At 47.9% G+C, this 13029-nt stretch overlaps 1 long non-coding RNA gene across 1 annotated transcript in view; it reads left to right on the forward strand.

Annotated features, from left to right (window-relative positions):
* Positions 1-12307, forward strand: part of LOC132419907 (uncharacterized) — a 44769-nt gene extending 32462 nt beyond the window's left edge. The window contains exon 3 of the long non-coding RNA XR_009518275.1: positions 12183-12307. This is a non-coding gene — a long non-coding RNA (uncharacterized lncRNA). The remainder of the gene's footprint in view (positions 1-12182) is intronic.
* Positions 12308-13029: the final 722 nt, after the last annotated feature.

Here is a 13029-nt window from a genome sequence, read left to right on the forward strand (position 1 = left end):
CAGCATTTATTATTTTTAATGATGACTATTCTGACCAGTGTGAAGTGATACCTCATTGTAGTTTTGATTTGCGTTTCTCTAATAACTAGCAATATTGAGCATCTTTTCATGTGCCTATTGGCCATCTGTATGTCTTCTTTGGAGAAATGTCTACTTAGGTCTTCTGCCCATTTTTCTTTTTCTTTCTTTCTTTTTTTTTTTTTTTTTTTGCGGTATGCGGGCCTCTTACTGTTGTGGCCTCTCCCGTTGCAGAGCACGGGCTCCAGACGAACCCGTGTGCCCTGCATCGGCAGGCGGACTCTCAACCACTGTGCCACCAGGGAAGCCCTTTTGCCCATTTTTAGATTGTGTTGTTTGTTTTTTTCTTATTGAGTTGTATGAGCTGTTTGTATATTTTGGAAATTAAACCCTCATGAATTCACAACACTTTGAAACCCGTGTTTGTTTCTGTGTACTTGTCAGGCCGTTTTCATTTCTTTCCAGTTCTTTCTCTTCTTTCCTTTTTATAGCCTCTACTTTCCCTTTAGGGTCCCCATTTGTGCTCTATTGTCTTTTTTTCCTTCTCTTCCTCTTAGCACAGGTGATAGTTCCCACATTAATTTGATTCAACATCTTTCATAACAGAAACACAGGCCAGTCAAACATGACACAGATAAAGTCTCAGTGAAGTTGAACTAAGCAACAGGATCTCATGGTCAGTGTCATTGGACTTCACATAGTAGGAGGGTCTCCCGGACACAGAAGATCCCAGGAGTTGCCTGGAACTAGAGAGGACAGCCCTGGGGGGAATCCCAGGGGCCGCTTGCTCAGTCTCTTGTCCTTCCTTCACTCTGAGTGTTGACTTCACTCTTCCCTCTTGTTACAGCCCAGATCCCTGTGCCTTTTGTTCATCTGGTGAGAAACATTATTGCCATCAATACTTCCATAGGCTTTATTGAAGAAACCAGGCAGATTGAGCTAACCTGTCTTCATCTCAAACTCAAACAAACCACTGGGGAAAGGATTCCTTGGCTCAACTTGGGAACGAGACTTTGTTGAGTGTCTCCAATGTGCCAGGCACCTCTGGGTGATGAGGATACAGTGGAGAACACAACAGACACAATTCTTTTTTTTTTTAATTAATTAATTAATTAATTTTTGACTGCATGGGGTCTTCGTTGCTGCCTGCGGGCTTTCTCTAGTTGCAGCGAGCAGGGGATACTTTTCGTTGCGTTGCGCGGGCTTCTCATTGCGGTGACTTCTCTTTGTTGCGGAACATGAGCTCTAGGCACGTGGGCTTCAGTAGTTGTGGCATGTGGGCTCAGTAGTTGTGGCTCGTAGTCTCTAGAGCACAGGCTCAGTAGTTGTGGCGCATGGGCTAGTTGCTCCGCAGCATGTGGGATCTTCCCAGATCAGGGTTCGAACCCGTGTCCCCTGCATTGACAGGTGGCTTCTTAACCACTGTGCCACCAGGGAAGTCCCAACAGACACAATTCTGATGTCATGGAACTAACATTCTCTGACACTGCACTTGCCATATGTTTATTACTAAATGCCTATCAAGAACCAGGCTCTAACCTTATACCAAGGATACAGTGGGTAAAACCACAAACATAATTGCATATGGTGATAGGTTAATTCATTTAGTCAATAGTCTGCATTTCTATATGAACCTACAGGAGGGGGGACTTGATTTGGTTTGAGAAACTGGGGAATTTTTTTTTAATGTGATTTAAATGAACCTTATTTTTTTACAACAGTTCGAGATTTGCAGAGAGATCGTGAATGTAGTTCAGAGAGTTCCCGTCTATCCCAAACCCGTTTTCTCCCATTATGAACATCTTATATTACTGTAGCGCATTTGTCACCAGTAATGAGCCTGTACTGATACATTATTATTAACAGAAGTCCATACTTTGTTCAGATTTCCTTAGTTTGTACCTGATGTTCTTTTTCATTCTAGGATCCCACATTGTAATCATCATGTCTACTTAGGCTCCTCTTTGCTGTGACAGTGTCTTGGAGTTTTATTGTTTTTGATGACCTTGACAGTTTTGAGGACAGCTAGTTAGGTATAGTGTAGGTTGCACCTGTACTGGAGTTTTCCTCATAATTAGACTGGGGTTATGGTTTCTGGGAGGAAGACGACAGAGATAAAGTGCCGTTTCCATCATGTCATATCAAGGGTACATCCTGTCCACATGACATCACTGTTGATGTTGACCTTGACCATCGGGCTGACATAGTTTGCATCAGGTTTCTTCAATGTGAAGGTCTTTCCCTCCCCCTTTACATACTGTAAAGCAGCTGCATTTTAGGGGGGAGGGTTGGTATGCGCCACCTCCTTGGAAATGTGTTTTGTTTTTCATGGCTTTACTGACGTACAGTTTACATGCCACAGAATTCACCCATTTTAAGTGAACAGTTTGACACGTTTTACTAAATTGATATAGTTGTGCCTGAGGAAAATGGTCTTGGAGCTGACAGCCAAAGGATGAGGAGGATTTAAATAGGCCAAGACGGGGCTTCCCTGGTGGCGCAGTGGTTGGGAGTCCGCCTGCCAATGCAGGGGACACGGGTTCGTGCCCCGGTCCGGGAGGATCCCGCGTGCCGCGGAGCGGCTGGGCCCGTGAGCCATGGCCGCTGAGTCTGCGCGTCCGGAGCCTGTGCTCCGCAACGGGAGGGGCCACAGCAGTGAGAGGCCCGCGTACCGCAAAAAAACACACACAAAAACAGTAAGTAGGCCAAGGCAGGGAAGGACTGTTCTAAGCAGAGGTCACAGCATGCGCTAGCCCCTCAGGGGAGGAACCTGGGGGAGTCCTGAATCACCTAGAAAGCGTAGACCGTGTCACGCTCCTTCCCTGAAAATGCTTCGTAAATATTTTCCCCAGAACACTTAAAAGTCAACAGCATTTTATTGCCTGTGTAAATTCCAGTTCTGTGAAACACGTGTCTGTCTAGAACAACTCCATCCCTGTTGGTTTATCCAAGGTTTTACTGTAACGATGAGTAAATATTAGGATAGTAAAATTCAGAATGGTCCCTGTGCCTACTCTTAAATCTCCCAGTTGCTGGATACCTACTGACGTCTTAGGATCCACAACCAGAGACCAAGGCAAGTGGTATTTAAAATGTGCACAGGGTTACTGAGAAGCTGGGGTAACCGGTTATGAAGCCAAGAGCCCTAAGATGGGGAGGAAAGGAAGAAAAATATAGACTTGAAAACGTTAGTGGGATAAGGTGGATTTGGAGTACTCATGTTGGAAGGAAGGAAGATATACAGGGAAATGCAGAGATTATTAGGGATATGTTGAGACTGACCAGGCGCCCAATTTTCCTCTTCGTTAGTTATGCATAGCTCCCATCGCCAGGGTTAGGGTCCTGCTGAGGCAGACCTTTCTCATTAATGACCCAGTGGAATAAAAGGTTCAGGGGAGCCCCCAGGTGTCCCCAGAGGGAGGGATTGGGTCTGCCCAGTGCTTAAGTTTGTTCTGCAGTTTAATACAACAGTGGCCTAAAAGCAGAGGAGCCCAGTTAGGGCCAAGCAGCAAAGTGCGCCAATGTTGAGAGGGTGGTGGGAAGAAACACTGACAACTGAAAAAATTAAAAGCAGAAGGTACTTGTCAGAGAATTCAGCCAAGTGAGGACAAAGGACAGCGCCCAAACATGAAAAGTTGGGTGTTTACAGGTGTACTTTGGAATGTTGCGAGTTTGGTTCCAGAACCCTGCAATAAAGCGAATATCAATAGATTGAGTTGCACACAGTTTTTGGTTTCCCAGTGCATGCAAAAGTTATGTTCACACGGCTACTGTAGTCTGTTAAGTGTGCTATAGCATTGTGTCTAAAAAAATACTGTATGTACCTTAATGAAAAAACACTCTCTTGCTAAAAGTTACTAACCATTATCTGAGCCTTCAGCAAGCTGTGGTAGTAACATCACAGATCACGGATCACAGATCAGCATGACAAATATAATAATAATGAAAAAGTTTGAAATTTGCAAGAATTGCCAAAATGTGACTCAGGGACACAGCGCGAGCAAACGCTGTTGGGAAAATGGCACCGATAGACTTGCTCGATGCAGGGTTGCCACAGACCTTCAGTTTGTAAAGAACGCAGTATCTGCAAAGCACAATGAAGTGAAGCACAATAAAAGGAGGTCTGCCTGTCCACAAACATCCAAAAGAAAAAGAATATTGAAGAAGGATTCATCGGTAAATGCTTGGTCATTAAAACCAGAAATCACTTTAGGCATTTCAAACAGAGGGATTTAATATAGGGAATTGAGTCATAAAACTGGTGGAAGGGCTGGGAGAGCAAAAAGGCAGAATGTGGTATTACCCAGGGGTCAGAAATGCAGGGAGCTGGGGACACATTCCAGGCAGTTAATTCTGGATGATGAAAGCTGTTTATCACCCAGTGTTCTAAGAACAGCTCTGTAGCTTTTCTGATCTTTGTGCCTCCCTTAGGTATGGGTTAGATTATAATCCCAAGACTTAATTTTTTTTTCACATCTTTATTGGAGTATAATTGCTTTACAATGTTGTGTTAGTTTCTGCTGTACAGCAAAGTGAATCAGCTATACGTATACATATATCCTTATGTGCCCTCCCTCTTGAGCCTCCCTCCCACCCTCTCTTTCCCACCCCTCTAGGTGATCACAAAGCATCGAGCTGATCTCCCTGTGCTATGCGGCAGCTTCCCACTAGCCATCCATTTTACATTTGGTAGTGGATATATGTCAGTGCTACTCTCTCACTTCGTCAAAGCTTCTCCTTCCCCCCTGTGTCCTCAAGCCCGTTCTCTATGTCTGCGTCTTTATTCCTGCCCTGCCACTAGGTTCATCAGTACCATTTTTTTTAGATTCCATATATATGTGTTAGCATACGGTATTTGTTTTTCTCTTTCTGACTTTACTCTGTATGACAGACTCTAGGTCCATCCACCTCATTACAAATAACTCAATTTCGTTTCTTTTTATGGCTGAGTAATATTCCATTGTATATATGTGCCACATCTTCTTTATCCATTCATCTGTCCATGGACACTTAGGTTGCTTCCATGTCCTGGCCATTGCAAATACTGCTGCAGTGAACATTGTGGTACATGTATCTTTCTGAATTATGGTTTTCTCAGGGTATATGCCCAGTAGTGGGATTCCAAGGCTTAATTTTATGGCCTATATGACATGCAGAGCCCTGTAGGGGCTCAAGGCCACGGCAGTGATCTTGTAGTAATGGACAGCCTGTGAAAGCTTGTCCATGGCGTCTTAAACTTTGGCGAGCAGGCCATTCATACGGCTGGGCTCCCTTGGTTTTGCCCTCCTCTGATTCAGCCCAGGGTTTATTTGCTGTGAGTGATGGGCTGACATTTATGTAAATCAAGGGATGGTATGTGTGCCTTTTCCTCCTGAGTGTGTTCCTGGGGGAGGAGGGCATCTGTGCTCCAGGTGTGAGTTTGATGTACCTAATAGCCTGATCTTATGGCAGGGTTGGTGAACATTTTTGTGGACAGTCAGGGTTCCGTGAGTTTTTGAAGGAAGCAGTTTGGGAGGAGCTCAATGGTGACTTTGCAGAAAGATGGAGCGAGGGGGCTGTTTTGGTTTCTAGAACGCTGTGATGGTCTCTCTCAGGGGCCGGCATACTGCGGCTCCTTCCTCAGGCTCCTCCTTCGTCCTCCCGCCACCCCGTGTTGTCCCTTCCTCCTTTGCTCTCTTGGGTCAGTCCTCCCTGCATGTGGTAGGAACAGGGATCCCAGACGTTCCCCAGCTGATCTTCTCATTGACAATAGCCCTGCTGACAGAGGCTGTGGTGCTAAGTGACAAGTCTTCCTGTTCTGAGGCCCCTGCTTGCTACTCTAGAGTAGGTTGATGGGTCAGTTTCCACAGACTGACACGTGTCTCTTCTTTGGTGTTTACTCTTCACTTAAGTGGGAAGATTCTGTATCAAAAACCAAATGTTTCCACTGAATTCTATCCCTAAGAGCTTTCCAATCTCCCTAAAGTAGGGTCAAGTTCGCCAACGTAAGTTTGTCCTGAGCTCGGCTGGGTATCCCACTTGTTCTCCCCCCAGTAAGCACTGGGCTGTTCTAATCAAATTACTGAGTAGGACTCTCCCCCCAACCCCATCCTCTCTGTCGCCACGTATAGCTCCCTCCTTCACACTCTGCCACTGATAAAAGCTGTCTCAGCAGGGAGGGTCTTACTACAATGGTCTCCCAGCATCTCCTAATCCCACCCTGCCCAAGGAAGGTGACATTCTGGGCAGCTTCTTAAGGAATATGATCAGAAAGGCTGCGATTACCTCTCCTGCATATGATCCCCAGGAATGCCCAGACTCAAGAGTCCAGCCAAGCTGATCAAAGGGCCACAATTTCCCCCATGCACTGTGATGGGCGGTTTGCAAAGCATTTACTTTTTTTTTTTTTTTTTTGCGGTACGTGGGCCCTCACTATTGTGGCCTCTCCTGTTGCGGAGCACAGGCTCTGGACACGCAGGGTCAGCGGCCATAGCTCATGGGCCCAGCCACTCCGCGGCATGTGGGATCTTCCCGGACCGGGGCACGAACCCGTGTCCCCTGCATCGGCAGGCGGACTCCCAACCACTGCGCCACCAGGGAAGCCCTCATTATAGTTTTGATTTGCATTTCTTGAATAATTAGCAATGTGGAGCATCTTTTCATGTGCCTGTTGGCCATGTGTATGTCTTCTTTGGAGAAATGTCTGTTTAGGAATTCTGCCCATTTTTTGATTGGGTTGTTTGTTTGTTTGTTGTTGAGTTGTATGAACTGTTTGTATATTCTGGATATTAAGCCCTTGTCAGTTGCATCATTTGCAAATATTTTCTCCCATTCCATAGGTTGTCTTTTTGTTTTGTTTATGGTTTGCTTTGCTGTACAAAAGCTTGTAAGTTTGACTAGGTCCCATTTGTTTATTTTTGTTTTTACATCTATGGCCTTGGGAGAGACTGACCTAAGAAAACACTGGTACAATTTATGTCAGAAAATGTTTTGCCTATGTTCTCTTCTAAGAGTTTTATGGTGTCCTGTCCGCGGGCCTCTCACTGTTGTGGCCTCTCCCATTGCGGAGCACAGGCTCCGAACGCGCAGGCTCAGCGGCCATGGCTCATAGGCCCAGCCGCTCCACGGCATGTGGGATCTTCCCGGACCAGGGCACGAACCCATGTCCCCTGCATCGGCAGGCGGACTCTCAACCACTGTGCCACCAGGGAAGCCCCTTTAAGCCATTTTGAGTTTATTTTTGTGCATGGTGTGAGGGGACTGTTCCAACTTTATTGATTTACATGCAGCTGTCCAGCTTCCCCAACACTACTTGCTGAAGTGACTGTGTTTTTTCCACTGTATATTCTTGCTGAAGGGCAAGCTTTAGCACAGCAGGGCCACACATCATCCTCCTGAATGCTCCTCACAGCATTAGGAGTGTTCAGAAACGTACACAATGGCCCAACATGGGGAGGATGGGGCGTGTGATTCAGGCTTCTCTCCTCTTTAGGGAGAACGGGCATTAGCAGGTGGGCTGTCTTGATGTCCAGGGCCTTGAAGAGAAGCCTCAACCTGAATGCAGACCCCTGAGCGGCAGGAGACAGGACTGGGGGGAGGAACCTTCCTGGGACCTTCAGGCCTTGAGAGGTTGGGGCAGTGCCTAGCCTAGCAGGGAACCACAGTTAGACTTGGAGAAAGAAGTGTGTGCCACGTGGTTGTGAGAGGACACAGATACCCGTGAGATCCCCCCATGAGATGTCCCAGAAATGATGACAGAGGCTTTTGGGGTGGCCGGGGAGTCCTACAATGGTAGACAGGGTCGGAGCTAGAGAACTACTTCATATAATTTTACTGTGTAATGTCTTGTTTGGGGTCTCTCCTGGGCCAACAAGCAGCGCTCCCACCCTCCTACTGAGTGAATGCCCAGAGGTGGAACGGCTTGAGGCCACCAATGAGAGAAGCAGCCACAGGTGGCCTCAGGGCTTGGAAAGCTCACCGCGTGAGCACCCGTGCTTGGCTTGGCTCACGAGAAGGGCATCGTCTCTGCTCAGTAAACCCCAGATTCAGGGCTGATCATCTAAGGTACGCGAGGCAAAGGTGGCAGGCAATCTTGCATCAGGTTTCCTGGGCTAGGGCCATGCCTGGTTCACCTTTTTATTACCTTCTCACCTCTCATTGGTGCCTAATCTATGTTATCTGTAGACTCTGACTGAATCGGATGACAAGCCAGAGCTCCTTCTTGGCCACACTCTACCACCCTCTCTCATCCCTCATCTTTAGCCCTCCAGAGCGCTCCCGGGGGAACCCTAGTAGGTTCCACCTAATGGATCCAGAGTGAGAGCCAGAGAAGTGAGGGATATAGTTTGCATGGAGGCAAAAACAGAAGGAATGGAGGGAGTGTGCTCAGTGAATGCCGGGAAATGGGGGAGGGGGCTGGTCACCTAATTACCAGCTAGATTACAGCTCCCGCTGTATCCCTGCTAATCCCCGTGGCTCCCTCTGTATCCCTGGCTGCGCACGTCTGCCCTGTGAACGGCACCACAGGGTCAAAGTAGCATAACGGAGGTCAGAAGGAGGAGGCAAAACATCCCGTGAGCACTGTCACCTCCAGGGCCGACACTGGCAAGTCTCCTGAGCTCTGCATCTGGACGTGATATTAGGAGGCCAGCGAGGGCGTGGCGGGTAGCAGGAAGGTGAGGGCTTGCGGTGTTTACCATCCTTGTTTGAGCACAAGAAGATTCTGGAGGCTGGGCACTTTGAGGAGGTCTTCAGTGACCCAGAGGCAGCGCTCAGTCTCCAGAATGCGGCGTGACACCCACATTTGGGGGTCTCTGTCCTCTTGACAGAGCTGGCTTCCCACAGAGCCCCGTGCTCAGAAGGGCCCTGCACGTGGCTAATGCTCTGCTGCTACCATCTTATTTAATCACTTTTCTACCGTGGCAAAGTATATATGTCCCAGTGTTGTACGATAATTAGAAATAGAACACACCCACACACTTCATAAAATTTGTCATTTTAAAGTATACTATTGGGACTTCCCTGGCAGTCCAGTGGTTAAGAATCCGCCTGCCAATGCAGGGGACATGGGTTCGAGCCCTGGTCCGGGAAGATCCCACATGCCGCGGAGCAGCTAAGCCCATGCGCCACAACTACTGAGCCTGCGCTCTAGAGCCCACAAACCACAACTACTGAGCCTGTGTGCCACAACTACTGAAGCCCGCACGCCTAGAGCCCGTGAGTCACAACTACTGAGCCCACGTGCCGCAACTACTGAAGCCCATGCATTCTAGGGCCAGCATGCCATAACCACTGAGCCTGCGTGCTGCAACTACTGGAGCCTATGCGCCTAGAACCCGTGCTCCGCAACAAGAGAAGCCCCTGCAATGAGAAGCCCACGCGCTGCCACAGAGAGTAGCCCCGGCTCACCGCAACTAGAGAAAGCCCACGTGCAACAATGAAGACTGAGCACAGCCAAAACTAAATAAAATAAATAAATAAATAAAAATTGTAAAAGTATACTATTGAGTGATATTAATTACAGTCACAGTTTAGTACAACCATCACCACTATCTATTTCCAAACCTTTTTCCTTACTCCAAATAGAACATCTAAACCCATTAAGCGATCGCCCTCCCTTTCCCTCTCCCTTCAGCCCCTGATAACCTCTAAGGCATTTTCTGTCTCTATGAATGTGCCGATTCTGGGTATTTCATGTAAGTGGAATCATACAATATTTATCCTTTTACGTTAAGATTATTTCTTGGGACTTCCCTGGTGGCGCAGTGGTTAAGAATCCGCCTGCCAGTGCAGGGGACACGGGTTCGAGCTCTGGTCTGGGAAGATCCCACGTGCCGCGGAGCAACTGAGCCCGTGCGCCACAACTACTGAGCCTGCGCTCTAGAGCCCGCGAGTCACAACTACTGAGCCCACATGCCACAACTACTGAAGCCCACGTGCCTAGAGCCCGCGTGCTCCGCAACAAGAGAAGCCACTGCAATGAGAAGCCTGTGCACCACAACGAAGAGCGGCCCCCGCTCACTGCATTTTCATTTTGCACTGGGCTCTGTAAGTTATGTTGCTGGTCCTGCCTTTCAGGGCTATTGTCAGATACTGAAGTCTAAGGCATACTTGAATCACCTCTCCCTCGGATGGTTTAGCATGTGTCCCCTCTATTTAACCAGAAATTAGCCACCACACCTACCCTAGAGCCCACTTAGGTTTGCTGTACTCCTGTGGGCAAACATGGTTTTGACTTCTCTGTATATGTCACAGTGCAGAAGGAGAGTGGTTTACTCAAGCTCACTGGCTCAAGGAAAGCATCCATGTCCACAGAGCTTACTTACGTCTGTGTTAATGTGACCTGTACCACGCAGTCTTCACCAACATGACTTGATTCCGCTGTCTTTACCAATGTGATTTGAGCATTGTGGAAACGCTTGCCCAGGAAGATAAAAGCTGCAAATAATTTTATTATTTTAGGAACTTCCCCCAAACCCACTTAAAACTGCTTAGCCTTTCAATAGATAACATCGAATGACTGTTAACACACCTTGCTGTTTCCACAATCCTGAACTATTACATCAGGAGACTTAACACAGTCCTTATGATTCCCACACTGAAAGACCAGCTGAATATCCTGACTTCACCTGCCTGACTCAGAGACGCTGTCAAGACTGCCAGGTAGTGACCTCTCTTACTGCTGGGAGCTTTGCTTTATCAACAGGCTGTCTTGGTGGTATTTTATGGGAGCCTGTATTCAGTAAGCTACGATTTTACTTTCTGCACAGTGCAGTTGTTCCAACCCTATTTGATCCAATGTACACCCACCCATCCCTCTATTCATTGATTTATTCACTTATTCAACACATGTTTATTGAGTGCCTACTATATGTTAGGCACCCTTAGACACTAGCTCCATGATGACTGAGACAGATGTGGCCCTTGTTTTTGCAGAGCTCACCCTCTGCTTCATCCTTCTGTCATGTTCCTGCTGCTAGAGAAAGAGGAGATTAAGAGCCAGTTTCAACTTGAATTTACTTAAAAATGGAGTTTTCTGCAGCAAACAAGTTCAGTACCTGAGGGCCTGCGAATTTAACCAGCGAAAGACAGATTAACAGGAGAAAAAGAAGATGAATTTGATTAATATTTTACATGCACAGAGTTCACAGAAAAAAAGTGAAACTCAAAGAGGTAGACTCAATTTGGGCATTTATATCTCATCTTCTTCAACAAAGGAAAGGAGGTTTAAGCTTCTAGAGACGATACATTGTGGAGAAGTGACTAGGAAATATAAGGAGGAAACTAATGGAAGATAATGGTTTTTGTTTGTTTTGTTTTTTAAAAATTTTTGGACATCCCGAGGGGCTTGTGGGATCTTAGTTCCCTGACCACAGATCGAACCCATGACCCCTGCAGTGGAAGCGTGGAGCCCTAACCACTGGACCGCCAGGGAATTCTTGTGGGTTATTTGAATAAGGTCTGTTTCTGCAGATTCATCTCAGTGACAACTCTGTCTTGGTGCTAAGAGTCTCTCTCCTCTTTCTAGTACAGGAGAGGGGGAAGCCTTCACCAAGGGAATTTTATGCCCTGCTTTTAGGCAGAAAAGGGGAGGAAGAACTCATCCTGTGTCTTGTTCATTCTCACTTGCCTTCAGTTTAAAATAATCCTTACGCCACAGTGGCATATTTGGGGATGGTACATCCTGGTCCCTTCAACTTGACCTTTAGAAGGCCAGGCACCAAGATGGTCTTAGGATGAGTTTGTCACTCCCAATGATTACCTACCTCGTCAGGCCTGTGTTTCCTTACCTCTAAGGTGAGTCTTGTGTCCTGGTGCCACCCTGTGCAGCCAGTGCAGGGACAGAGCCCAGGGCTGGGAAACCATAAGGTGGCCCGAGTCCCCCAGCACAGCCCTTTCAAACCCAGCTCCCAGTTGGTGAAATGACCCAGCGGCCCATCCCAGGGGAACCCCCAGAGGGATGTTTCCAGGATATGTGATCAGCCTGGTAAGGAAGGGGCCCTATTAGAAGGTATGACGGACCAAACCGGTTTGTAAAGCAGCCCCAGCCACTTGGGGGTGGGGAGTGGACTGTTATGTGTCTAGATGAACGCGAATCCGGACGCTCAAACCGTTCTCTCGATGTTTGGTTTGCTTTTAACTTGAGATGGGCTTTCACTTTTCTTCCCTTTTTATCTTTTCTGCAGCCGGTGCTCGAGATGCTCCAGCCCAGCCTGTTTATCTTGTGAGCTGCGGCAGCTCCGTCCCCGTGTGATTACATCTTTCCTTGGTAATGGGGTTTTGACTGGCCTTTTGTATAATGCCAAGCCACCATGGGACTGGAATATTCTCCCCTTATTTTTATCCGGCGCTTTTATTTCCTGAGCTGTTTTGTTAAGTGTGCCTGTTTCTGGTTTTGCTCCTGGTCAGGAAAGGGGCCCAGGATTCAGGGAGAAGATCAGATGCCCTGGTGTGTGAACTGGTCTTTCAAAGAACGAAGCAGGAGTTGATCACCTGCTGAAGCTCAGGGCCAATGCGGAGCTGCCTCCCAAGAGGCCAATCAATTTCAATTAAGGAGATTAAAAGCCCCGAGCGCAGGGAGGGCTGGTCACGGGCTTCTGAATGCCTTGCTTCTCCAGCAGCCTGAGAGCAGGCCATGGGCCCCAGAAGCGCTGGACGGTGTCCTATGGGCCAGTGTCAAGATGGCAGTGAGGGGTCAAATGCAAAAGGAGAAGCTGGCTGAAGGGGCTCGTGATTCTTCAGGGGCCCTAGTGGCATTTGGGGCAGGACGGACCTGTCAGTGTCCTCAGCCCCATCAAGTATCCAGTGTCCCTAGTCACTGAGCTGTCCCAACTCAACCCAGCCCAATCCCCACCCCCGCTTCCTGGTGGGACCACCCTGGGCTCCCGGCAGCTGCCTCTGATCTGCTGTGTAGGTGAAGGGCAGGCCTTCTGCGGCTTCCGGGTGGAGAGCTGGTTCTCCTCGTCTGGACCCTCCTTCTCCACTGGGCATCCCAGAGGCTCTGTGTCTGCTACCTTTCCGAGCTGCTCGGGC

Source organism: Delphinus delphis, chromosome 2 (genome assembly GCF_949987515.2).
Source record: "Delphinus delphis chromosome 2, mDelDel1.2, whole genome shotgun sequence".
Classification (NCBI taxonomy): domain Eukaryota; kingdom Metazoa; phylum Chordata; class Mammalia; order Artiodactyla; family Delphinidae; genus Delphinus; species Delphinus delphis.